Raw genomic sequence first — 24472 nt, 5'->3', positions numbered from 1 at the left:
ATACTCCTGCAGAAAAAAATAGTGGGGAGAGGAGCTAGGAAAAAAGTCATAAGATCGAGGGTCATCTTTTTTTTTTTTTAAGATTTTATTTATTCATTCATGTGAGACACACAGAGAGACAGAGACACAGGCAGAGGGAGAAGCAGGCTCTGTCCAGGGAGCCTGATGTGGGACTCGATCCTGGGACCCCAGGGTCACGACCTGAGCCAAGACCTGAGCCAAAGGCAGACATTCAACCACTGTGCCACCCAGGTGCCCCTCCACAGTCATCAGTGAAGGGAGGGCATCTACTGTCTGTCAGTAACTATGTGGGGATCTTTACAAATATTATTTTTAACTCATACAAATAACACCATTAGATAGAATTTTCACCCATATTTTACAGATGAGAAATTTAAGTTCAGAGATCAAATAATTTGCCCAAGATCACACAACCAGCATGTGGCTGAGCCTAGGATTTGCTTTCCATCTGCCTAATGCCAAGCCCTCCTCTTGCCATGGTGTCAAACCCACATCTCAGTTGACAAATATTCCTGCTGGGCCTCCACTGTGCGCACCCATGCTACAAAGAATCACAAAAGGAATAGAAGACATTGCTTTTGCCCTCCATGCAGTTAACATCTAACAGGCATTCTGAAGATTCAGATGCCCAATCTATGAGAAGTAGTGCGGTATACACAGAGGAAAGAGCACTTGTCTAGGGAAAGGAACAGGACTCACTCTGGGCTTCACCATTTAGTGGCTATATAACCTTGAATAAATAAGAATTGCTAGTGTTTTCTCATCTGCAGGGATCTTGTAACATAATATCTGCCTTAATTATCTTACAGAATTAGTTTAATGATCCAATTAGATAACATAAGAACCTTATTAGCTATAAAATGTTTTACAAATATGAAATGCTAGTACTGCTATTCAAGTGTCCATAGTCGGGTCATTACAGAACTTTGGATAGATACCTGGATTCAGCAATAAAAAGATTAGCAGACCCACTTTGTTTCCCCATGTTTTTGTTTTGCTTTATTCTTGCTTGTTAAGAGAGTTCATGCTCTACAAGTGATGAGAGGATTAACCAACTGGTGTTTGCTCTCAATCCCTGCCCTGCCCGGGCAGTCCAGCTAGCTGTATTCTGAAGATGGCATCTATGACCACACCACTTTCCCTCGCTACAACTGGATGCCACACATGCTTACTGCTAGGCAAAAGGTAAGGTAGTCCTGTTTCCCTTTCCTTCTCCCTTTGTCTCCTTTTCTATCATCTTCATCAGCCATCTTACACATCGAGAACACCACACTCAAGAGTCTAGCCCACCCTCAAACCCAAAGCTGCGCCTCAAATTACAAACTCTTGCTCTCTGTCAACTGTATGAGAAGACCCATTTCCTGAGGGAAACTGGGAAGAACTAGGTTCAGAAACCAGGTGATTAAGACATTCTCTGAGGAGGTAGAGAATTTGCAAAACAAAACAAAAACAGCCTTTAGCTGGCTGGGATGTTTCACGAACTAGGTTAGGCTGTACCAACCTCAAGCATTTAAAATAAATAAGCTAAATTAATTCTCTATATTCAATGCAGCATTAGAACACAATTCCCTATCAACTTTCCCATTGCAAATTAATCAATATTTAGAACATTTCTCTTTCTGCGCTAAGAATTATTCCCAAACCAAACAGCCAACTGACAAACTTTGGAAGGCTGATTACACTTCAAATACCTTTGATTAAAAAAGACTTACTAAGATACTTTAGAAAATCTTCATTTTATTTTCTGTAATTTTAAATCAACCACTATGATAATGCATAACTTGAGCTCAGTAAAGAGAAAAACCAAAAACTTTAACTGAAATGTCACAGAAACAACTTACACACAACTTGACAAACCAGTATCTCAGGCTTTAAACACACACAAAACCACCTCTGTCTATATTTTTCTCTCTCTCTTTCTCCTTTCCACATCACTTGTCTCTTATTTTAAAGAAAGCTAATAATATTCTCTCCTTTCTACAATTTGTTTTCTATATGTGATATTGAAGTTTTTTAGATTAGTAACAAACTCAAAATGCTCACTAGATCAATAAAAATACTGGAAGTAAAAATTTGTTAGGTTTTTTAAGATTATTAATTTATTCTCATAGGAGTTAAGTTATATATTTTATATTCTAAATCAACTGGATTTCTGATGACCAGTGAAATTTGGGTTTTATTTCAATTCCCTATTTTCCCTAAAAAATGCTTTAGAAATGCCATGTAATATTTTACTCTGGTGTTTCAAAAGTGTGGTGTTCATACCACCTTATTAAATTTCATGTTTTCTGGGACGCATGGGTGCCTCAGGGGTTGAGCATCTGCCTTTGGATCAGGATGTGATCCCGGGTCCTGGGATCAAGTCCCACATCAGATTCCCTGTGAGGAGCCTGCTTCTCCCTCTGCCTGTGTCTCTGCCTCTCTCTCTATGTCTCTCATGAATACATAAAATCTTTTTTTTAAAAGATTATTTATTTATTTATTTATTTATTTATTCAGGAGAGAGAGAGAAAGAGAGAGAGAAAGAGAGAGGCAGAGACACAGGCAGAGGGAGAAGCAGGTTCCATGCAGGGAGCCTGACGCGGTACTTGATCCCGGGTCTCCAGGATCACACCCTGGGCTGAAGGTGGCACTAAACCGCTGAGCCACCGGGCTGCCCTAAAAAAAAATTCATATTTTCTAAAAATGCAAACTCCTGGCCCGTCTCCAGAGCTACTAATGAATTAGAGCAATCCAGGTTAGGCCTGGAAATAAGCATTTTAATAGTTTTCCCCAAATAATTCTTATAACCAGCAAATTATCACAGATGAATTTTTCACCTATTTCTACTTAATATTTTCCCTCAACAGCATCATCTGTAACATTTTATAAACTAAGTTAAAACATTAGATCTCTTTAAATATATGTTTCTATCTTCTAGCAGTAAAGATAATTTCTTCAACTAATAATATATCTAGCTTGGTTTGTCGTAATTTTCATAGATATTTTCCAAAAGAGAATTCAACTGCCACATCAAAAAACTCTAAATTTACTTTGACTTTTACTACTACATATTGAAATTAAAATTAAGAACTAGTTAAAATGACTAAAAGTTCTTGTTGAAAATGTGATTAAAAGCAACAAATAACAGTACAGCTCTTTATCTACAGAAATAAGGGCTACTAATAGACATATTAATAGGTTTCAGTTAAGTCCTTCTTCAATTTATATCACCTATGTCATCAAACAATAGCTTCTTTTTTTTTTTACCTCTAGTTGTATTTCCTCCTTCGCTATTAACATTTTCAAAAAAATAAAAAGAGCACTTGGCTCCCTGAGGAAGACCAGAGCAGTTCATTAGTGATGCATATCTCAGCAGCCCCCATACCTGACTGCATTAGGTCTTTTTGCACTTTCTGTTTTTTAGGTCACACAAATACTGTAAGTAATGTAATGAAACCACAGGCTTGTCTGTATTTTCTCATACAGCCAAACCCTGGCTCATAAATATTTCATTTATTGTTGTCTTAACTCTAACAGAGATTGGCCTGTATTTTTCTTGCTTTATTTGAAACCTCTCTCTTCTGAAAGTGATTTTGATGATGACTTTGGTAAAGTAACATACTACAATGTAAGGACTCTTGCTCAATACAATGGTAGCCACCAAGGCCAATGAACCAAAAATGTTTAATACTCATATATATATAATTCATATAATTCTAAACTAAAATATTTCACAAGAAAATTCAATATTATATGACAAGAGGTATGTTTTCTGAGGTTTAAAATGACAAGAAAAGAGTTCACCTAAGTACCCTGATGTCAAAAAAAAGGAAAATTCAAGATGAGTTCACAGGGAAAAGTTAAGAGGAATGGGTATTGTAAGTAAGGTGGGCATCAAAAAATCACAAATTGCTTATTGAAAACATTGAACAGTGGAAGCAAAAAAGGATTAAAAGTCCAAGGGGGGAAAAAAACAGAAATACTATTGTTCAAAATACAAATCTTTCATATGATAAGGTAACAAATGCTACCTCAAAACAGGCCTCCTGTCAAAAAGAGAGAGATATAGTCTGAAGAGGAAATAAAAAGACTCTAGCTAGCTGAGTATTGTGGATTTGCCCACAGCAAGAAGAAAGAACATCAAGGAAAAGAACTATTCCTCATTCTTAGTCTTTTCATCCATCTTCCCATCTCCTCCAGCTGAGACTATATAATCTACAAAGTTTACATTAAAAATAAGAACAGAAACATTCCCCAAGACAGACTTGGCAAGATTGGCTTCAGTTAACTTAAAAAATATAAATAAAGAAATACCAGAACACATAAACAGAAAAACCTAGCTACAGGGTCACCGTAAGTAAATACAGTAGGAAATCCTCTTGACGCAAAGGCGCCTGAGCAAACCTAGTTAAACAGCCATCCGACTTCTGGAGAGCACTGATGTGACCAGTTTTCAAACTTCCCATCCCAGCCAGACACGTCCCTCATCTAATTGTACCGTGGGCCTCTGGTCTACCCATATCCTCACTCGCCAGCATGCATAAAAAGCTCTGAGTTGTGTCAAAGCTTTGACTCCTACTTAAAGTTGCCTCTACTAGTTGTGATGCTTCATCACTCTTCCACCTGTCTGGGGACCTTCCTGACATCTTTGTTTTGCCCTGACCTCTGGAAAACTCACGTGAAAGACATTTTTGGTTCATTACCTAGACCTCTGATGACTTACCTGATCATTGCACTTTATTCTCCAGATTTATACTGTGATATTCGCAATGACAAAAGTTGTCAATTACTGGCAGGCAGATAATTTCTTCTCTCTGAAGGCTTAAGGAGCAATGAGGAGAATTACTACTTTGGCCTTAATAGCAGTAAAAAGGGCAGAACTCTCATGAAAGAATTTGTCACAGATTTCTTAGAAGTCCGTGCCATTTTTAAGCTCCTAATTCCAAGCCAGTGAACAAATGTGGATTTTAGTAACAGAAGTAAAAAAGGTATGTCTACATTTATACGAATATTTGTGTGTGTGTGTGTCTGTGTATGTGTGTGTGCTTGTGGCAAAATATATTCTGCAGGTTAAAAGCAGCTGACTGATTTGGGATGATCTGTGAGGTAAGGATGGTTCTTATAGTTTTCAGTGGTTGAATAAAAATAAAATATAATATTTTGTGAATATGAAAATTATATGAAATGTAAACTTTAGTGTCCATAAACACAGCTACCTTCATTCATTTAGGTCTTGTCCATAGCTGCTTCTAAGCTACAATGGCAGAGCTGAATAACTGTGGTGGAGACCTATGGCCCACTGAACCGATATTTACTATCTAGCCCTTTACAGAAAACATGTGCCAACCCCTAATATATGATGGCTTGGCATGAAACTCCAAAATAAAAAATGGCCTGGGATAAATATCTATGAAATTATGAATAACTGAAAGCGAAATTATGATCCCGTGGCGAGCCTGAGAAGGCACTAAAAAGAAAAAAATTAGAAAGTAGCTTAAAAAAATCACAGAGTTACACGGGGATTATTTGACCTCAAAAGTAATATCACATGGCAAGGAATAGTATAGAAACATGACTCAAGGCTTTAATAAATACTTAAAATGGGATGAAACAATCTCCTCCTCCCCCCACAAAAATCTAAGAACACTTCAAGATCTCATTTAGGTGTGGGCAAAAATATTAAAGAAGACACGAGCCTACTGTTTGGTGACAATGGTATAACAGATAACTGAGATGAATCTTAGGTGGTTTTTACATTCTCCACCAAAAAGGAAAGTGTTGAAACTGAAATGGAAAATCAAATATAATTAATAAGAAAAATCAAAGCTCAGGAATTAATAACAGAACAATGAAACACTTTAAGTGCAAGTATGCATGACCAATGGATTACAGTCTCAGGGTATTAAAAGTAAATGTTATAACAGAAAGATAGCTGGATAACCTGGAAGCGTTACAAACAACAGGAGGGCAGACATGATACATAAGAGGGGTAGATGCGGTTTTATTTTTTTAAGGTAAAGGATTCTAGAAAATGAAGATCAGTGATCTTGACATTATTCCTCAACAACATTCTAGAACAGGTTACTAAACAGATGGTTTGTGAGCACTTAAATTAAAAAAAAAAAAAAAAACCTGCCATGGATTTGTTAAAAATAAGCCATGCCAAACCTTGTTTCCTTTTCTGACATGCTACTAGATGAGCGAATCAAAGAAATGCAATAGCTGTATAATAGCTGGACCAAAAAAAGTAGAGAGAAAAGTCTCTCATGGCCAACTTGGGGTATGGCCACATACTATTTGTGTAACTTTGGGGAAATTTCTTAACATCTGGGATGAGAGGCAAATTTCATGGGTCTCTCGTGTGTCTGCATGTTTTGTGAGCAAAGGCACAGGCAGCGTTTTCTCTAGACTGTCTTTCCACAAATGTTTGTACAGCAAATAGCCTTTGAAGATAGAAATAGTATCTCCCTATGCAACAAAGGGAAAGTTTACTTACAGCCCGCTATAAAAGATCTGGGTTCCTAAACTTGGCATTCCTTATCAGTGATACAACTCACTGAGTGTGCAGCAGGACTCGGAGCCACTCTATAGGACTCCTGTGGGTCTGGGGGACAGGGAGCAGGAAACCAAAAAGAAACAAGAAGCTCACACTGCTTGCTGCACCGGGGGCAATAAAGTCCAATGTCTCTGACCCCAGTCTTGTGTCTTCCACAAGCATCCACAAAGCAGTGGGGGCTACTACTTTGTTAGCTTGCAAGCAGGGTGAAATTTCAGACCCTTTGCAACTCAACTTGCCATTTGCAAGTGGGGAAATAACAGTACCTCCTTATAAAGGTATTATGAAGGTTAAATGAATTAATGCACCAGATTGCTTAGAAAATTCCCATTTAAACCACCTACTCAATGAATGCTACTACCCATTATTAACTTCAAATGTTTACAGGTAAGTAAACAACTACATCCAAAGGATTAACGACAGGAGAAGAATCTACGTTCACTAACTTCAGTAAAGCTCCGTTCTTAACTCTATTCTGCTCAATATATTATATATATAATATATATAAATATATATTTATAAATAAATGAATAGAGAGATAGAAATGTATTAATCAAATTATGGGTGATACAGTCGCTAACAGAGAATAGGATCAGGATTTTGTTTAGATCTTGACATGCTGAGTAAACTATGAAAGAAGAATTTAAGGGACATACAAATTCCATTTTTAAAATAAACTATTCAAATTGTATATTCATAGCAACTCATATAAATTACAATTTGAGTAAAAATGTAACATGACTAAAAAATGAATTGCTATTAGGTTAGAGGGAAAAAAATGGAGATAAATTTTCAAGGTGTTCCGTGTGGATGAGGCTGCACTCTTGGTGTGGTATTTAGCTCTGGGTACATTTTATTTTTTTAATTTTTTTAAAGAAAGTTTATTTATTTATTTATTCATTCATGAGAGACACACACAGAGAGAGGCAGAGACACAGGCAGAGGGAGAAGCAGGCTCCATGCAGGAAGCCCGACATGGGACTCGATCCCGGGTCTCCAGAATCAGGTCCTGGACTGAAGGCAGGCACTGAACCGCTGAGCCACCCGGGCTGCCCTCTAGGTACATTTTAAAGGGGAACTCTGGCAAACAGAAGCAATCCAGAGGAGAGTTCTCAGAACTGTGAAGAGTGAAATAAATCCATATAGTATATAAAGGAAAAAAAAAAAACTCTGACTTCTTTAGCTTGAAAAGGAAAGATTTATTGGAAGTGAAAACTTTCAGACATCTACAAAGTTATCAATGTGAAATACTCTTTGTAAACTCAAAGGGTAGAGCTAGAATAAGGCAGAACTTCCTCACAATTAAATTTTTTTCAAATGTTGGATGTTAAGATAACAAATTTTTCATTCATGCAAGTTTTTGAAAGCCACTAGCCAGGGTTATGGCCATGGTGATTACCTCCTTCACCTTCGGATGTCTTTCGACTGCTCAATTCTTGTGTATTAAAAAGCCAACCCACTGGAAGTTTCTCCGGGCTTCTTGTCTGTTGTCACTCCTATCTTTTACTCCTGGTTTCTGTTCCCTTTCAGTCCAGCCACCCGTTCAAACTGACAATTTGTTCTTAGCAGCTCACCTGACTCTGATTTACCTCTTTGATTATTGCCTTTCCATACACTGCAGCCCACAGACAATCTGACAGAGGCTCCGGGATAAGAAACCCTAGCCCCATCATCTCCCGTGTGGCTTGGATGGGAGAATGAAAAATTAATTTCATGATCTCAAAGGCTCTTTTCATTTCTCGGGTTCTTCTCTTCTTCTTACCTCTTTTCCCATTTACAGAGATTGGTGAATGGTAAGTGAGGAATAAACAAGTAAATGAATGAATAAATGAAAAATATTATTAAACAATTGATGATAAGCTTCTTTCTTCTTTAAGAACTGGCTACCTGAATGAGTCTTATATGCTCCAAACAAACAGATGACAAGGAGGAAAGAGACATGAACAGTAAATGAGCAGGAATGAGGGAAGAGAACTATGGTAAAGACCCCAAATTAATTTTTAGAAATGATTAACCAGTAAAGCCTCTTGTGTATAAGTCATGCCAATTTATAAGGTGAAATAAAATTTGAGGCTATATAAAAATATATTTGAATGGAAAAATGAGAGAATTCCAAACTTCTAAGAAATTATGACAGGAACAAGCAACTGCATTATTGCAGAGAAAAAAAATGATACGCCACAACAATATAAATGAATCTCAAAAGCATTATGCTAAGTGAAAGCAGCCTAAAACTCTGAAGGCTACGCACTGTATGATTCTATTTAAGAGAGACTTGAACGTGGTATATGTATACCATGGAATATTATTCAACCATAGGAAGGGAAAATACCCTACCGTTTACAGATGGATCTTGAGTGCATCATGCTAAGTGAGATAAGTCAGACAAAACCAATTACTGTGTGATATCACTATGTGGAATCTAAAGAAGTCACACATAAAAAACAGCAAGTAAAATGGTGGTTACCAGGGGTAGGGGTTAGCAATTAAGACTGACTTAATTTAAGGGTGCAAACTTGAAACTTGCTTGTATATAAGTCATAGAGGTATAATATATAACGAATATAGACAATATGGTACCACAATTATGTAACATAATAAATATTGCTTCAATGGCAACCATGTTATCATATATAAAAGTATCAAAGGAACACACTAAGTGCCATAAATTTATAAAGCGTAAAAACCTGCCTCCCCCCAAAAAAGAGAGAGAGAGAGAGACTTGAAAGGACAAAACTATAGGGCAAGAAAATAGATCAGCAGTTATCAGGGTCTGGAGGATTAGAGGAGGAGGTGACTAAAAACAACATGTAAACATTTTGTACCATGATGGGACTATTCTATATCTTAACTGTGGTGGTGATTACACAGTTATATGCGCTTGTCAAGATTTACAGGACTTTACACTAAAAAGGGGTGAATTTTAGCATATATAAATTATCTTTAATAAAAAAATGGAATGAAATTAAAGAGCTTAAAACAACTTTATAAAGAGGAGCAATTAAAATATAGTTTGTGACATTAAATAGACACAATAAAAGAGGAAATTACCAGAATCATTCCTATAATATAATAACCACTATATTACTTTTTTAAAAGATTTGTTTGAGACAGGGAGAGAGAGGGAGAGAGAGAGCACTTGCGAACAGTAGGGAGGAGCAGAGGGAGAGGGAAAGAATCCCAAGCAGACTCCCCGCGGGGCACAGAGCTGGCTGTGGTGCTCAATGTCACCACCCTGAGATCATGGCCTGAGCCGAAATCAAGAGTTAGAAGCTCAACCAACTGAACCACCTAGGTATCCCCCAACACATTGTTTTAAAACGAAATGTCAAACGTATAGCCAAATACATTTTTATTTTTTTTTATTTTTTTTAATAAATTAATTTTTATTGAAGGGAGGGGCAAGATGGCGGAAGAGCAGGGTCCCCAGGTCACCTGTCCCCACCAAATTACCTAGATAACCTTCAAACCATCCTGAAAATTTACGAATTCGGCCTGAGATGTAAAGAGAGACCAGCTGGAATGCTACAGTGAGAAGAGTCCGCGCTTCTCTCAAGGTAGGAAGACGGGGAAAAAGAAATAAAGAAACAAAAGGCCTCCGAGGGGGAGGGGCCCCGCGAGGAGCCGGGCTGAGGCCGGGGCGAGTGTCCCCAGGACAGGAGAGCCCCGTCCCGGAGGAGCAGGAGCTGCACCAACCTTCCCGGGGGAAAGGGGCTCGCAGGGAGTTAGAGCAGGACCCGGGAGGGCGGGGATGCCCTCGGGCTCCCTGGGACACTAACAGACACCTGCGCCCCGGGAGAGTGCGGCCGAGCTCCCTAAGGGCTGCAGCGCGCACGGCGGGACCGGAGCAGCTCGGAGGGGCTCGGGCGGCGGCTCCGCGGAGGGAGCTGCGGGGCGGGAGCGCGAATCCCACAGCGCAGGCCCCGGAGCACAGGGCGCCGGGACACAGCCCAGGATCCGGCCTCCCCCGGGACAGGCAGAGGCCGGGAGGGCCCAGGACAGCGAGGACGCTCCTGCCCCGAGCTGAGCAGATCAGCGGCCCCGCCCCGGAGCCTCCAGGCCCTGCGGACGGAGAGCCGAGAGCCCCGAGCCCCGTAGTTCCTGCGGAGGCTGAATCCAGGCTTCCAGAGTTGCCATAGCAACTGCGCTGTTCCTCCTGGGCCCGACGGGGTAAACAACCCCCGCTGAGCCCTGCAGCAGGCAGGGGCAGAGCAGCTCCCCCAAGTGCTAACACCTGAAAATCAGCACAGCAGGCCCCTCCCCCAGAAGACCAGCTGGACGGACCAGTGATACTCCCCCGTGTTCCAATACAACTTGTTTTTGGCCACTCTGCACTGAGCAAAATGACTAGAAGGAAAACCTCACCTCAAAAGAAAGAATCAGAAACAGCCCTCTCTCCCACAGAGTTACAAAATCTGGATTACACTTCAATGTCAGAAAGCCAATTCAGAAGCACCATTATACAGCTACTGGTGGCTCTAGAAAAAAGCATTAAGGCCTCACGAGACTTCATGACTGCAGAATTTAGATCCAATCAGGCAGAAATTAAAAATCAATTGAATGAGATGCAATCCAAACTAGAAGTCCTAACGACGAGGGTTAACGAGGTGGAAGAACGAGTGAGTGACATAGAAGACAAGTTAATGGCAAAGAGGGAAACTGAGGAAAAAAGAGACAAACAATTAAGGAACCATGAAGACAGATTAAGGCAAATAAATGACACTCTAAGGAAGAAAAACCTACGTTTAATTGGGGTTCCCGAGGGCGCCGAAAGGGACAGAGGGCCAGAATATGTATTTGAACAAATCCTAGCTGAAAACTTTCCCAATCTGGGAAGGGAAACAGGCATTCAGATCCAGGAAATAGAGAGATCCCCCCCTAAAATCAATAAAAACCGTTCAACACCTCGACATCTAATAGTGAAGCTTGCAAATTCCAAAGATAAAGAGAAGATCCTTAAAGCAGCAAGAGACAAGAAGTCCCTGACTTTCATGGGGAGGAATATTAGGGTAACAGCAGACCTCTCCACAGAGACCTGGCAGGCCAGAAAGGGCTGGCAGGATATATTCAGGGTCCTAAATGAGAAGAACATGCAACCAAGAATACTTTATCCAGCAAGGCTCTCATTCAAAATGGAAGGAGAGATAAAGAGCTTCCAAGACAGGCAGGAACTGAAAGAATATGTGACCTCCAAACCAGCTCTGCAAGAAATTTTAAGGGGGACTCTTAAAACTCCCCTTTAAGAAGAAGTTCAAGTAACTCTGAACGTGAATGGGCTTAATGACCCCATCAAAAGGCGCAGAGTTTCAGACTGGATAAAAAAACAGGACCCATCTATTTGCTGTCTACAAGAGACTCATTTTAGACAGAAGGACACCTACAACCTGAAAATAAAAGGTTGGAGAACCATTTACCATTCAAATGGTTCTCAAAATATACCCTAAAAACTACAGAACACTTCTGAAAGAAATTGAGGAAGACACAAAGAGATGGAAAAATATTCCATGCTCATGGATTGGCAGAATTAATATTGTGAAAATGTCAATGTTACCCAGGGCAATTTACACGTATAATGCAATCCCTATCAAAATACCATGGACTTTCTTCAGAGACTTAGAACAAATTATTTTAAGATTTGTGTGGAATCAGAAAAGACCCCAAACAGCCAGGGGAATTTTAAAAAAAGAAAACCATATCTGGGGGCATCACAATGCCAGATTTCAGGTTGTACTACAAAGCTGTGTTCATCAAGACAGTGTGGTACTGGCACAAAAACAGACACATAGATCAATGGAACAGAACAGAGAACCCAGAAGTGGACCCTGAACTTTATGCTCAACTAATATACGATAAAGGAGGAAAGACGATCCACTAGAAGAAAGACAGTCTCTTCAATAAATGGTGCTGGGAAAATTGGACATCCACATGCAGGAGAATGAAACTGGACCACTCTCTTGCACCATACACAAAGATAAACTCAAAATAGATGAAAGATCTAAATGTGAGACAAGATTCCATCAAAATCCCAGAGGAGAACTCAGGCAACACCCTTTTTGAACTTGGCCACAGTAACCGGAGAAGGACAAACAGTGTATGTTCTCATTCATTTGGGGAATATGAATAATAGTGAAAGGGAATATAAGGGAAGGGAGAAGAAATGTGTGAGAAATATCAGAAAGGGAGACAGAACATAAAGACTCCTAACTCTGGGAAATGAACTAGGGGTGGTGGAGGGGGAGGAGGGCGGGGGGTGGGGGTGAATGGGTGACGGGTACGGAGGAGGACACTTGACGGGATGAGCACTGGGTGTTATTCTGTATGTTGGTAAATTGAACACAAATAAAAATTAATTTATAAAAAAAAATAAAAAAAAAAATTAATTTTTATTGGTGTTCAATTTACCAACATACAGAATAACACCCAGTGCTCATCCCGTCAAGTGTCCCCCTCCGTGCCCGTCACCCATTCACCCCCACCCCCCGCCCTCCTCCCCTTCCACCACCCCTAGTTCATTTCCCAGAGTTAGAAGTCTTTATGTTCTGTGTCCCTTTCTGATATCTCCCACACATTTCTTCTCCCTTCCCTTATATTCCCCTTCACTATTATTCATATTCCTCAAATGAATGAGAACATACACTGTTTGTCCTTCTCCGACTGACTTACTTCACTCAGCATAATACCCTCCAGTTCAAAAAGAATCAAATATATTTTTACTATCTCGTGACTAGTTAACATGTAAAAATGAAACTATTCATTCCTATTCCACGTCTTAAATATCTTCTCATAAGAAACATAATCCTAGAAATAAGAAATGAACATTAAATATTTTTCTTAGTTATGTATTCATAGCTTGTTACCATATATTCTCTTTCATTGTGCATCTGCACTTAAAATCTGATCTTATACAGTCAGAAAAACAAGTTGTCTCTCAAGATGAAAACAAAACTTATAATAACAATGTTCCTTTAATACAGCAATATGACTCGGCGTGTACTCAGTCATATTTTAGAACCTGGCATTGTTAGAGCCCAGCGGAAATGATATATTTTCAGGATACAATTAAATGGATATCAAAGAGAACAAATTTGTAAAATCAAATACCAATTAGACATAACAAATCACACTGCCTTTCTTCTGTTTGTGGAAGAGTATGAGTAATAGCCACGTAGGGTGAGGGACAGTTTGACATTTATGAAAATTACAAAAGAGCAAAGAATCAGAAGGATAACTTAAAAGTATACTTTTCTGGAAGTAAATATTATAAATTGATCAAAATTATGGATTTGACGTTATTTTATCTGGGACAACACGAAGTTAGGATGGCTAATGGATTCTATTCTTAGTTACAGGAATATACATACATCCTCTATAACATCTGACAAGGTAAGATGCATTGGAATGTGCATGTTTGCAAGCTTACAGCACTGCTAAAAACACCCACAACTTCCAGTCTCTTACCTTCTGAGAAGAACTCTTGGCTGCTGTCCTCCTTGTCTGTCTGCATAAAGACAAACCTTGATTGCCACAAGAAAAGCAGCCAGAGGAAAGAAAGAGACCAGACTTTTCATGATGGGACGGCACACTTCACAGGGTGTGTACACTTGGTATGACTGTATGTGCTGCACATCTGGGGGATGGGGCAGCAAAGCACTGAAGGAATGATCTAGATGAGGCTCTAAAAACTTTTTAGCAGTACCCAGGAGAAGAAGAAAGACGCCTCAAGAGATTTGGGGCAAAACTTCCTATGTGGCACACTGTATAAAACCGTGTCACTCCCTTTAAGCCAAACTACAGCAAAGATATGTAGTATTCCTATAGCTGGGAGTTGTTTTTCCTTTAATGCAGCACAATGCATAGGCTGGACCATGTGGCAGCCCAACATTTTATGTGGGTTCTAAAAATGTATGTCTGCGTGTGTGAAGTCCATCAAAAAAGGGGAGCTCTAATTTTAAAAGACAAAGTTTATCAAACAGCTTATCCAACTCCACATTTTATTTCTGGATTGGTGACACCTCGAGCTAAATATATGAATGAGCACAGGACCAAAGCAAAATTGTGAAGAAATTAATATTTTGGAAAGTTGATGATACGTACTTCAGGGGAGAGAATGCCAGGTGGTTATTCATTCTTCTTAACCCAAACGTGATCAACCCCATGTGCACTCTATCTTCTCTGCTTGCTTCAGTGTGCTGGTTAAACAAGGGGAGGCTCTATTCCTGACAGAGGAGAGGAGTGGTGTGAAAATACCCAGCAGGCTAAGATAATAGGAGAAAAATACTTTTGAATTTTAACTGAGTCCCCCTGAGCTGCATAAGCAGAGTTCTTTGCGGTAATTTTTGTTAGTTTTAATTGTTTCTGTTTTATGACGGTAAAACAAAAACAGTTTGTTTTCATTTTATGAACTTTTTCTTCCATTCATTCATTTATGTGTGTGTTTATGGCGGTAATGAGAGGACACGTTCATAGCTTCCAATTTGGTTCTGGTATCTCAAAAAAGAGTTCAACTGAAAATAACATAAAACTAATCCAGGCTCTTTTTTAATTTTGGAGGAAATAACCTACCCAACATCACACAATAGTTACAGACAGACCGAGCACCAGAATGAAAGTCCCCTGGCACTTAACACAGAACTCTGCATAATAAACCAAACTGGCTATTCTATTAGCTATAATAATAATTATACTTTCCAGAAGGATCCATCTTCATTCACATTCAAACACGAATTATTATTACCAAAGAAGTGCTTTAATACAAAATTTCCGACTCAGAACAAGGGAAGGAGAATACATTGGGATAGCCAGGTGGCCATATGGAGGGCACTGAGTGTCTAAGGAGCCAAGGAAGAGTAGCAGAAGATGTAAGTTAGTAATTTTTTAAAAAGGGAAAAGTGGGGTAATTATGTAATAAAAGCCCACTTTGCCTTGTTTCACAGTTTTCCAAGGGCTACACATTCACTGATGGTATAATAGAATATCAGAGTGATTTTGAAAGATTTCATAATTCAGTCCAGAGGAGGGAAGAGGGAAAAAGAGAAGTGAGAAGGGAGGCAAAGAAGAGAGCCCTCCTCCCTTATTATCAATAGAAAAGATTACAGACTTTCTTTATTCTCAAGGTATTTAAAATAAAATTACTGAGCAAGTTAGTGCATATTACAAATATGGACATAATATGTGAGAGGGAGATCTACAGAGCATTAGGTTTATAAGAAAATAATCAATGGGGATTGAACAGTGTACTTGCCGTCATGAGCACCAGGTGATGCATGGAAGTGTTGAATCACTATATCGTACATCTGAAACTACTATTACACCGTTAGCTAAATGTAAATTAAATAAAAACTTAAAAAGAAAATAATCTATTTGCCTGATGTCTTATGGAGAGTTGTATCACTTAGTCATACCCTAGTTATAGGTATCCGAAAGCAATTTGAGCAAGCTCAAGAATGAGATTTTAAATTTGGAGAGATGGACCTTCCATCAAATGCCAAATCCTCCATCTGCTCTGTTTAAGGATAGATACTGAAAGAATGAGACACAAGGAAAGTTGTAAACTTATGGGGTATGTGCTAACACAAAGAAGGAAAGCCATCTAACTCTAAAGATTTTCAGAAGAGACTTTGGCTTAACCAATTCCCCCCCCCCCCATCTTTCCCAAAGACAATCCCAGAAATAATTGGTATGCCAATGTGGCATTCATAGTGTAGCCTTTAGAAATACCTGTGGACTCTACTTATGCTATTCAGATTAAGATATAATTATGAAATATATGATTGTTATTTTGACTGTAGTAAGCATTAATACATCGAAGCCCTCGACTACTGAGCATTTGTTCTTGTCCAGAACCATAAGCATCCATTCACACCTTTCAAAAGTTAAGTGCAATACTGTGTCTCAGATCGGAATAAAAAAGTGATACAAAATATTGAACTTGAAGTATATCCACCTGAGAGCAGAGCCATATCTTGGTCAATACAGGAGTGAACAGTTTTCCTAAACGTGAGATGGTATAAAGTGTCAGATGAAAAAGTAAGGTGAAAATAATGTCACCCCAAAAGTGAGGCAATGATATAGACAGAAATAATTTGTTGGACCTCCAACAACTCAACTCATTCATTCTTTCATTTGGTTTTAGAGCTTCTACCTAATACAAGGCACTATTCTAAGCACTGGGGTAGAGCAATGAACAGAACCAAATCCCTGGCTCCATGGAATATACGTTCTCATCAGGACAACAGGTGATAAACAAATAAACAACTTTTTCAAATGTCAGTTGATGATGGGGCTGTGGGGGTGGGGTGGATTGTTACAAAGCAAGATCTGGGAGATTTTTTGTTTGTTTTTTTGTTTGTTTGTTTGTTTTAAATACAGGACAGTGAGAGAAGTCTTCTCTAATAAGGACATGTTTGAGCAGAGACATGAAAACCGTGAAGATACCCAGGGGTAGAGCATTTCAGATGGAGAACACAGAGGAGAAACTCTGAGCTGGGAATCCGCTTCTCTTGTTTTGAGAAATATCAAGGAAGCCAGCGTGGCCAGAGTTGACTGAAGAAGAGGAAAAGGTTAGGAAAGAACGTCGGACAGGTAACAGGGGTCAAATAACATGGACTTATGTAAGGTCTTTGTCTTTTATTCTCAGAGACATAGAAGCTGTTGGAAGGTTTATAGAGAAGAGTGACATAATCACTTATTTTTAAAAGATCGCTCTGCTGTGTGGAGAACAAACTGTGGAGCCCAGAGAGAGAAGAGGGGGGATAAATAGCGGCTGGAACAGCTCAAGGAGGAGATGCTGGTCCATCTGATCAGACTGGTAGCAGTGATGGTATTAACTAGATGTATAAAGCAAGATTCCGTGGGGGAGGGCGGGGGAGGGGGACACTTAGCTAAACTAAGGCAGACCAAGAGAGGGGAAAAAAATTTGAAGACAAAAAAGAAAGTAAAGAGTGAGCTAGAGGCATACAGATATAGATCACCAAATCCTGGAACATGACTTTGGGTGAAGTAATGGTGAGGAATAGTTCTTAAGGATGTTGGGGAGCTTTTTTTTTAAATGAGATGATTTTATGACAGTCTACATATGCTAAGATGTTAAGCTATTTGGATTAGTGTACTATAAGTTTCTCCTCGCTATCTGCCAGTGAGAAATTTTATAAATGCTTTCTCTGAAATATGTCTACCACTGATTTTTTTCCTACCCCCTAAAATACACTTCAAGAAAGTTTGTTATTTTCCTAAATCGAGAAAAAGTTGCAAAATGATGGCTGTAGTTGTGCACACGTACCAAAATGATACAAAACTAAAATAATACAAAACACTTGCACAGAAGATGCCATTATAAAAGTTGAAAAGAAAGAAATGAATATCACAAAAACTTTACACTATTTCTAGTAGCATGCCTTATTTGAGGAATTCAAAGTTAATTTCCTTAACTTCCTTAAAAAAAAAAAAACGTGTAACACTCTCATGGTATGAATCTTTTAGGCTTATGGTAGATCTTTAAAAAGAAACACTAGAAACTTAAATAAATTTTAAATCAACATTATCTTCCACAGAGTATATTTTAAGCCTTCCAAGATAGAAATCAAGAGAAATTAAAGAACATTAATAAACTAAAAATGCTGAGAGCTTTTAAACCCCCGAGGATTCATCTGCTTCACAGCAATGTGCTTTTACTACATTTAAATTTTATTTGCTTTTGCTAATAAAAATAATTTGCCATAGAGAAAGGAAAGATGTATTTATCAATATAATGGGAAGGTATGTTCTAGAGATTCTTGGTCGATTGTAGGAAGAGGGGAGTATACAACTGAATGAGAAACTGAATTAAATTGGTAGAGTATAGGTCCAAGAACACGTGTCTTTTTTTTAAGATTTTATTTATTTATTTGAGAGAGAGAGAGCGCGCGCATGTGAGCACAAGCAAAGGGGAAGGGAGAGGAGGAGCAGAGGGAGAAGCAGATTCCCCTCTGAGCAGGGAGCCAGATGTAGGACTCGACCCCCTGGGGAACCGGGGATCATGACCTGAGCCAAAGGCAGACGCTCAACCGCTCAACCCACTGAGCCACCCGGGCACCCCAAGAACACATATTTCAAATATCAAGGAATTTAAAAGGTTGAACGTGGGCCTGCATAGATAATTTTATGGAGAAAATGCATTTTAAATAAAATTTTAGATAAAATTATATCAGTTGAGGTAATTTAGAATTTCAGTTGTTCATACAAAGCAAGTTGGACAGGTAATGAAATACAAGAAAGATAAACAAAGTTCGTAATTACAAAATGAAAGAGTATTAGGATCCAAAGCTGCAAAACATTAAAATATAATGTAGCTCTGAAAATGAAATGGGGGTGGTATACTTCATTTTTGAGCCCTGATACCCTTAATTTGACTGCTTGGCAAAAAACTCATGTAGTTAAACACAAATTCCCAGGCACTTCAATTATAAATTGAGATTATGCTCCTAAGAATTAGAACAATACTTAATAATACTTAATAACAGCAAATTACTACAGCATCTATATAGAGAAAAATGGTTTTAATATATCCGAAAATAAGTCACCACATACATACAGGTTTATTTTTTCACATTAACATTAATAGTGTTGGAACATAAGGAATCTAAAATTTCTTTAGGGACCTCTCTTCAGCATTTCAAAGTTCTAACATTAACCTTTTAATTAGTCTTTACATTTCACCAAAGTTTCTCTCTTTTTTGCTTCTTTTGTCTAGAAAATTGGGGGCGGGGTATGGATAAAAACACTGAGCAGAGCAAAAGAGTATGCACAAAAATATATCAGAGGTAACGACAAGGCAAAAGTAATTAGCAAATAGAAGTAAGCATCCATTTATTTTAACTGGTAAGAATACACACAAGGAAAGAACATTCTACTATATGAGAATTTAGATAATTCAATAACAATGAATCTTCATATGACCAATGCTGAGCTTAAGAAAAAAAAAAGGAATGGTATTCTTAAACAACCCCCCAAATTATGCTTAGGTAGAGTGCTGAAGGAAATATTAATGGGGTCCACTTGCAGGTTCTGATAAATAAATGACGAGGCTAAAGTTCTGGAACAAATGCATAAAAAAGCAATGAAAAGGACTTAAGCCCCATGAAGGGGAAACAACAACAACAACATCAACAACAACAACACAACCACAACAACAACTCTAGGAACCTAAAGTATTTTACTTGATAAAGACTATGGAAGTGATATGACTGGAGGCCAAGTATATTAAGAGATACACAGTTGGATCTAAGAAAAATATTTATGTCATCCGAAGAAGAACCGAACTAAAGCAAACTATGGCATATAACATTCGATTTAGGCATTGGATTCTCTGGGGATCCTAAGCCTTGGAGTATGTTTAAGGAAAGTTGCAAGTACCTGGATCACTTTCTCAGACCCTTAAGAAAATGCAACAGTCAGTCTGGGCTGAGTGGGTCTGATCAAGTTTGTTAGAACACTGTGAATCAGGGGGTACACATCAGTAAGGTTACTTTGCAAATCTGGGTAAATCTTAGGCTCTCACTGGCCCTGATTTAAGACACAGGTTTTCTTTATTCAAAGGGTGGTATGAATCTGGGCACTGGTTAGAACATTTGGGATCCATTCATCTATCACTAAGAGTACTTACTACCGTCTATCACAAAGTTAAAGAAAAAAAAAAAAGAAAATAGTCTGAGTGTGCCAAGAATTAGTATTCAGTAATTGTAACGAAATTGTTATTATTTCTGAATTCAACTGGCGATTTGCAATTTTGTCTAGCAACAATCATGTCAAGAGAACTTCTCAGTGACACTGTCTTCTTACAAGTCAATGGCTTCTTTCTGATTTAATTTAGAGAGGCAGAGAATACGTGACCACTTCCTCCATTCTGCTTTCTATCAGTATTATAACTGAGACCTGATGTACCCTGAGACGATCAACACAGAAACAGACAAGGGTGATGAGGCACAGCCAGCTATAAATCCTTAAAAATACCACAAATAATATGCCCTTTATGTAATTGAGTTCCGTATGCCTCACATTTTCTCTTGAAATAAAAATGTCTGGTAAATTTGTCTGGCTATGTTCATTACACTGTTATATGCCCTATGAGTCTCAGTCAAACCATGAAGTTATTTTCACATATTTAAATATACTTTTCATAAAGTATAATTCTAATAGCTAGTTGGTCTGTGTTTTTAAATTCTTGCAGGTACGAAGGAATAGAACTTCTCATTACAGGCTATCTGTAAATTTGATGTTCACCTTTTTCCCCTATTTTTATGGTGTGGCATATACAACAATTACCCCCCCACACACTTAGATTTCTAGAATATTACAGGGATTTATTTTATTTGTAAAAGCAAAACCACCGTACGATCATCAGTGCAAAGAAATAAAACTTCGGTGACAGCTTACTTAGACACAACCATTAATAAATCTATTCATGTCATAATGTAATTAAAGGTCTCCTTCCACCCAGACTATGAATTCTGTGAAAACAATATTCAATTCTAAAATTTTCCATCACTCTGAATCCCAAAATATAAGTTGGGAAATTCTGAAAAACTGTTAAAAGCAGTTCATAATTGCTATTTGTAGGTAATTCCCTTTGAGTTTTCTAGTATCCATTGTAGTGCGATGGTAACATACTAATAATCTATGCATAAAAAGAAAGCATGTATTGCGCTGCTTAAACTGAATGATAAAAAGTCTCGTCTTAGAAATTCTTGTACTTAAGAGTGAACTTTATGATGATTCTCTAAAATTGAGAGTCCTCTCTCCCTTACCTACAGGGATGTACCATCAAGTTCCCAGTCTCCTCTTTAAAAGTTAGTAGCTTAATCACAATCAAATATTTCTTTCACTTGGTCTGGGGTAGCAATGAAATAGTGGGGTTCTGAAGCAAGTACTGAATTAAACGATCACTGAACATGGGTCTAGTTAAGTAATAAAAATTGAAGGAAGGAAGGAAGGGAGGGAGGGAGGAGAGGGAAGGGAGGGAGGGAGGGAGGGAAGGGAGGGATGGAGGGTGGAAGGAAGGAAGGAAGGAAAGAGACAGGACTTTTAAAAAAAAAAAACCTTCAAAACTGAAATGAAATTTCACGACCCTCATGGTCACCGTGTACATAACTTTACACCCGCTGTATTAACGGCAGACACAGATACATCAACGTTGTATATTAACTGCTCAACGCTGCTAAACAAACGCTACACTTTAGAATCCCAGCACCCTGAGCTCATACGTGTCCATAACTCACAGCGACAGAAAAGACAAACAGGCCCCTTGACAACTTAGACCGTTCCCCGAGGTCCGCCAGGCTGCGAGACCCAAGGCCGAGCAAGCCTCTGCGAGCTCATCTTCGCCTGCGAGCTGACCTCCAGCGCCGACTCGCTGGTTAACCCGCCCCTCCCGTCTCCACGGCTGCTCGGCCAGACCGTCTGAGTTAGGAGAGCGCGCGAAGATGTGCCTTCCAGGCAAACTTTTGTTTCCTAAAAAGTTAATCTCTCCAAATACTTCCAGTTGGAAAACGTCCACTTCGGCTACTTGACACCAAGGGCGTCACTTTCTCCCCTCGGCTTACCTGCTCCTACTTAATCGTCCTTCCAGGTCGGCTCTGGGCAGCTCGGGGAGGCGGCTCAGTGAGCGCACCCGAATCCGCGAGCACCAGGTAGGGACGCATCCTACGCGCTCCCACGGGCCTCTCACTCCCTCTCCCTCCGGGGCCGTCCCCAGCAGCGCTCACCCGGGCCGCGGCCAGGACGCCTGCCCACCTGGGAGCAAACGGTCCTCGAGGAATGATCCTCCAGATCAAGGGGCTGAGTGGATTTCCACATGGGGTTTGAGCAAGTGGGGGCGGGGGGGGGCTGCAGCGCCGCAGGGAGCAGCTGTCCGGCGAGTGCTCTAAGTCTGTTGGTTAAACACGCGGAATCAACAAGCACACAGATGGGTCCAGGTCCTTGGGGATCCCGGAGTCCGAGGAGCCCCCTAAGCAGTCGTCCCTACCGCCTGCAAAACTCGCACCGGTTGCGCCCTCGGAAGCCCCAGACTCGCACGCGTCTCTCCCCTCCCGTCCCTCCTCCTCGGTGTCTCCCCCACCCCGCGCCAGGTGCCCCGAGGCAGACTTACCCCAGGGGTCGCAGAGTCGGGAGAGGAGAGCAACTTTGGCTGCCCCCGCTCCGCACAGGCCCCAAGCCCTCGGCCAGCCGGGCTCCGAGGCGGCGCCCGCACGCGGGTCGGGGTGTCTGGGCGCGTCCCGGCCTGCGGGGCGGGGGGAGAGGCGCGCGGGAGCCGCGCGGGTGGAGCGCGCGCCCGGCCACCCAGGGGGTCCCGCCGAGCCGCCGCCGCACCGGAGCCGCGGGGAGCGCGCAGGGCCGTCGGGACCCCAGCAGCCCCGTCTCCCGCCCGCAGGTACGGGCCCCCCGCGGGGCCCTCCCCCTGCTCCGCCAGGTGCCCGCGCCCCTCCCACCCTCCCTCCCTCCCTCTCCCTCCCTGCAGGCCCGGGAGGCGCGAGTTCACCCCAAACCCACCCACAGAGTGAGGACACCTTCCCCCAGAGCCCAGGGCAAGTGAGACCGGGGCCGACCCCGGGGCGACGCGCCGCGATCCCGGAGCATCCCCGGGGGCCAGGACTTTCCTCGCTCGAGAGCCAGGAGTGTCCCCGGAGCGCGTCTCGTTCCCAGAGAAGTACTTCTCCGAGGACCGCTCCGGCGCCCAACTTAGAGACGCAGGGGCGGGCGGCGTGCACTTGCCCAACCGAGTAAATAAAGGTCAGCAGTTGGATCAATAAAGTGTGTGCTTCCAAGCGCCAGATGTTTTTACTGTTGCTTCCCTTCCCGGGCGGGGGGGGGGGATGGGAGAGGGAGGGAAGCGGGGGGGGGGGGAGGGAGGGAGGGAGGGAGGCAAAGGAAGAGACAACAAACAATAAAAATAAAAGGAGTCAACAAACACACATCTGGTGTTTCGACACACCATTTCCTCCAGCCGCGGTCTCTCCGGACGAGGCGATATTTTGCATATTCAAGACTAAAAATCGCCCGGGAGCCAACGAACGGCGGTCTCCCCCTCGGTCGACTCTCCCTTCCTCCCCCCCCCCCTTTGCGCCCCCCCCCCGCCCCGCTCCCAATCACAATGCAAAAAAAGAAAAAGAACAACAAGTGGTGATGCTGGGTCCGGAAGGCGACCCCGACGCGGGGCCGAAATCTGACACATGTCACGCCCGCCCCGCCGCACCGAGCGCTGCCGCTGGGGCCAAACTTTGCCGCCGCCGCCGCCGCCGCCGCGGGAGGAGCGCGCCCGCCGCAGAGTTAAAGTCGCCGCCCGGCCCGGCCCGGCGCGGAGGTGGCCGGGACGGGGCGGGGTGCGGGGGCGCCGCGCGCCACAGTGAGGCCAAGAAACTTACCGCGACCTGGGACGCCCGGCCAGCGTCCCGGGAGGTGGCAGCGGCCGCGCCGAGGCAGGAGCCCCCAAACCACACACACCCACGAGCGAGTCCCGGCAGTGCTGCCGCGAGTGTGTGCGTGCGTGTGTGTGCGCGCGTGCCGGGGGGGCGGTGGTGCGCGCCCCGGGGAGGGGGGGGGCCCGCAGGAAGCCGCAGCCGGCGGACGCGGCCGCCGCATAAATACCCGGGCCGGGCGCTCGCGGGGCTGGAGCCGGGGCGCAGCGGCCGCCGCGGAGCTGCACGCGCCGGCGTGTCTCGCGCTTTCTCGGAGGCTCGCGCTGTCTCGCGCTGCCGCTCCCCCACCCCGCCCCCCACCCGGATCTGTGTGCGGGTCTGAGTGTGTGTGTGTGTGTGTGTGTGTGTGTGTGTGTGTGTGTGTGAGTGCGCCGGCGGGTGCGCGCTCCGGGCCGCGCGCGCGTGTTGCCGGCGCTGCACACTGTACACACGCGGCGCGCGGGGCCGCCTCTCCCGCGAGGGGCGG

The 24472-nt window shown here is 41.9% G+C and overlaps 1 protein-coding gene across 10 annotated transcripts in view; it reads right to left on the bottom strand.

The window, feature by feature from the left end:
• Nucleotides 1-24224, bottom strand: part of FOXP2 (forkhead box P2) — a 560309-nt gene extending 536085 nt beyond the window's left edge. For 9 of the 10 annotated variants that reach the window (XM_055314791.1, XM_055314793.1, XM_055314790.1 and 6 more), the window contains exon 1: nucleotides 23953-24224. The gene's annotated coding sequence lies outside the window, so the exon portion shown is untranslated. Of the gene's footprint in view, nucleotides 1-22679; nucleotides 22751-23952 lie in introns of those variants that run through there. The other variant, XM_055314792.1, reaches the window with a different exon arrangement.
• Nucleotides 24225-24472: the final 248 nt, after the last annotated feature.

Source organism: Nyctereutes procyonoides, unplaced genomic scaffold, assembly GCF_905146905.1.
Source record: "Nyctereutes procyonoides isolate TBG_1078 unplaced genomic scaffold, NYPRO_anot_genome, whole genome shotgun sequence".
NCBI lineage: Eukaryota > Metazoa > Chordata > Mammalia > Carnivora > Canidae > Nyctereutes > Nyctereutes procyonoides.
Note: the sequence above shows the minus strand (reverse complement) of the source record. Positions and strands in the feature narration are given on the sequence as shown.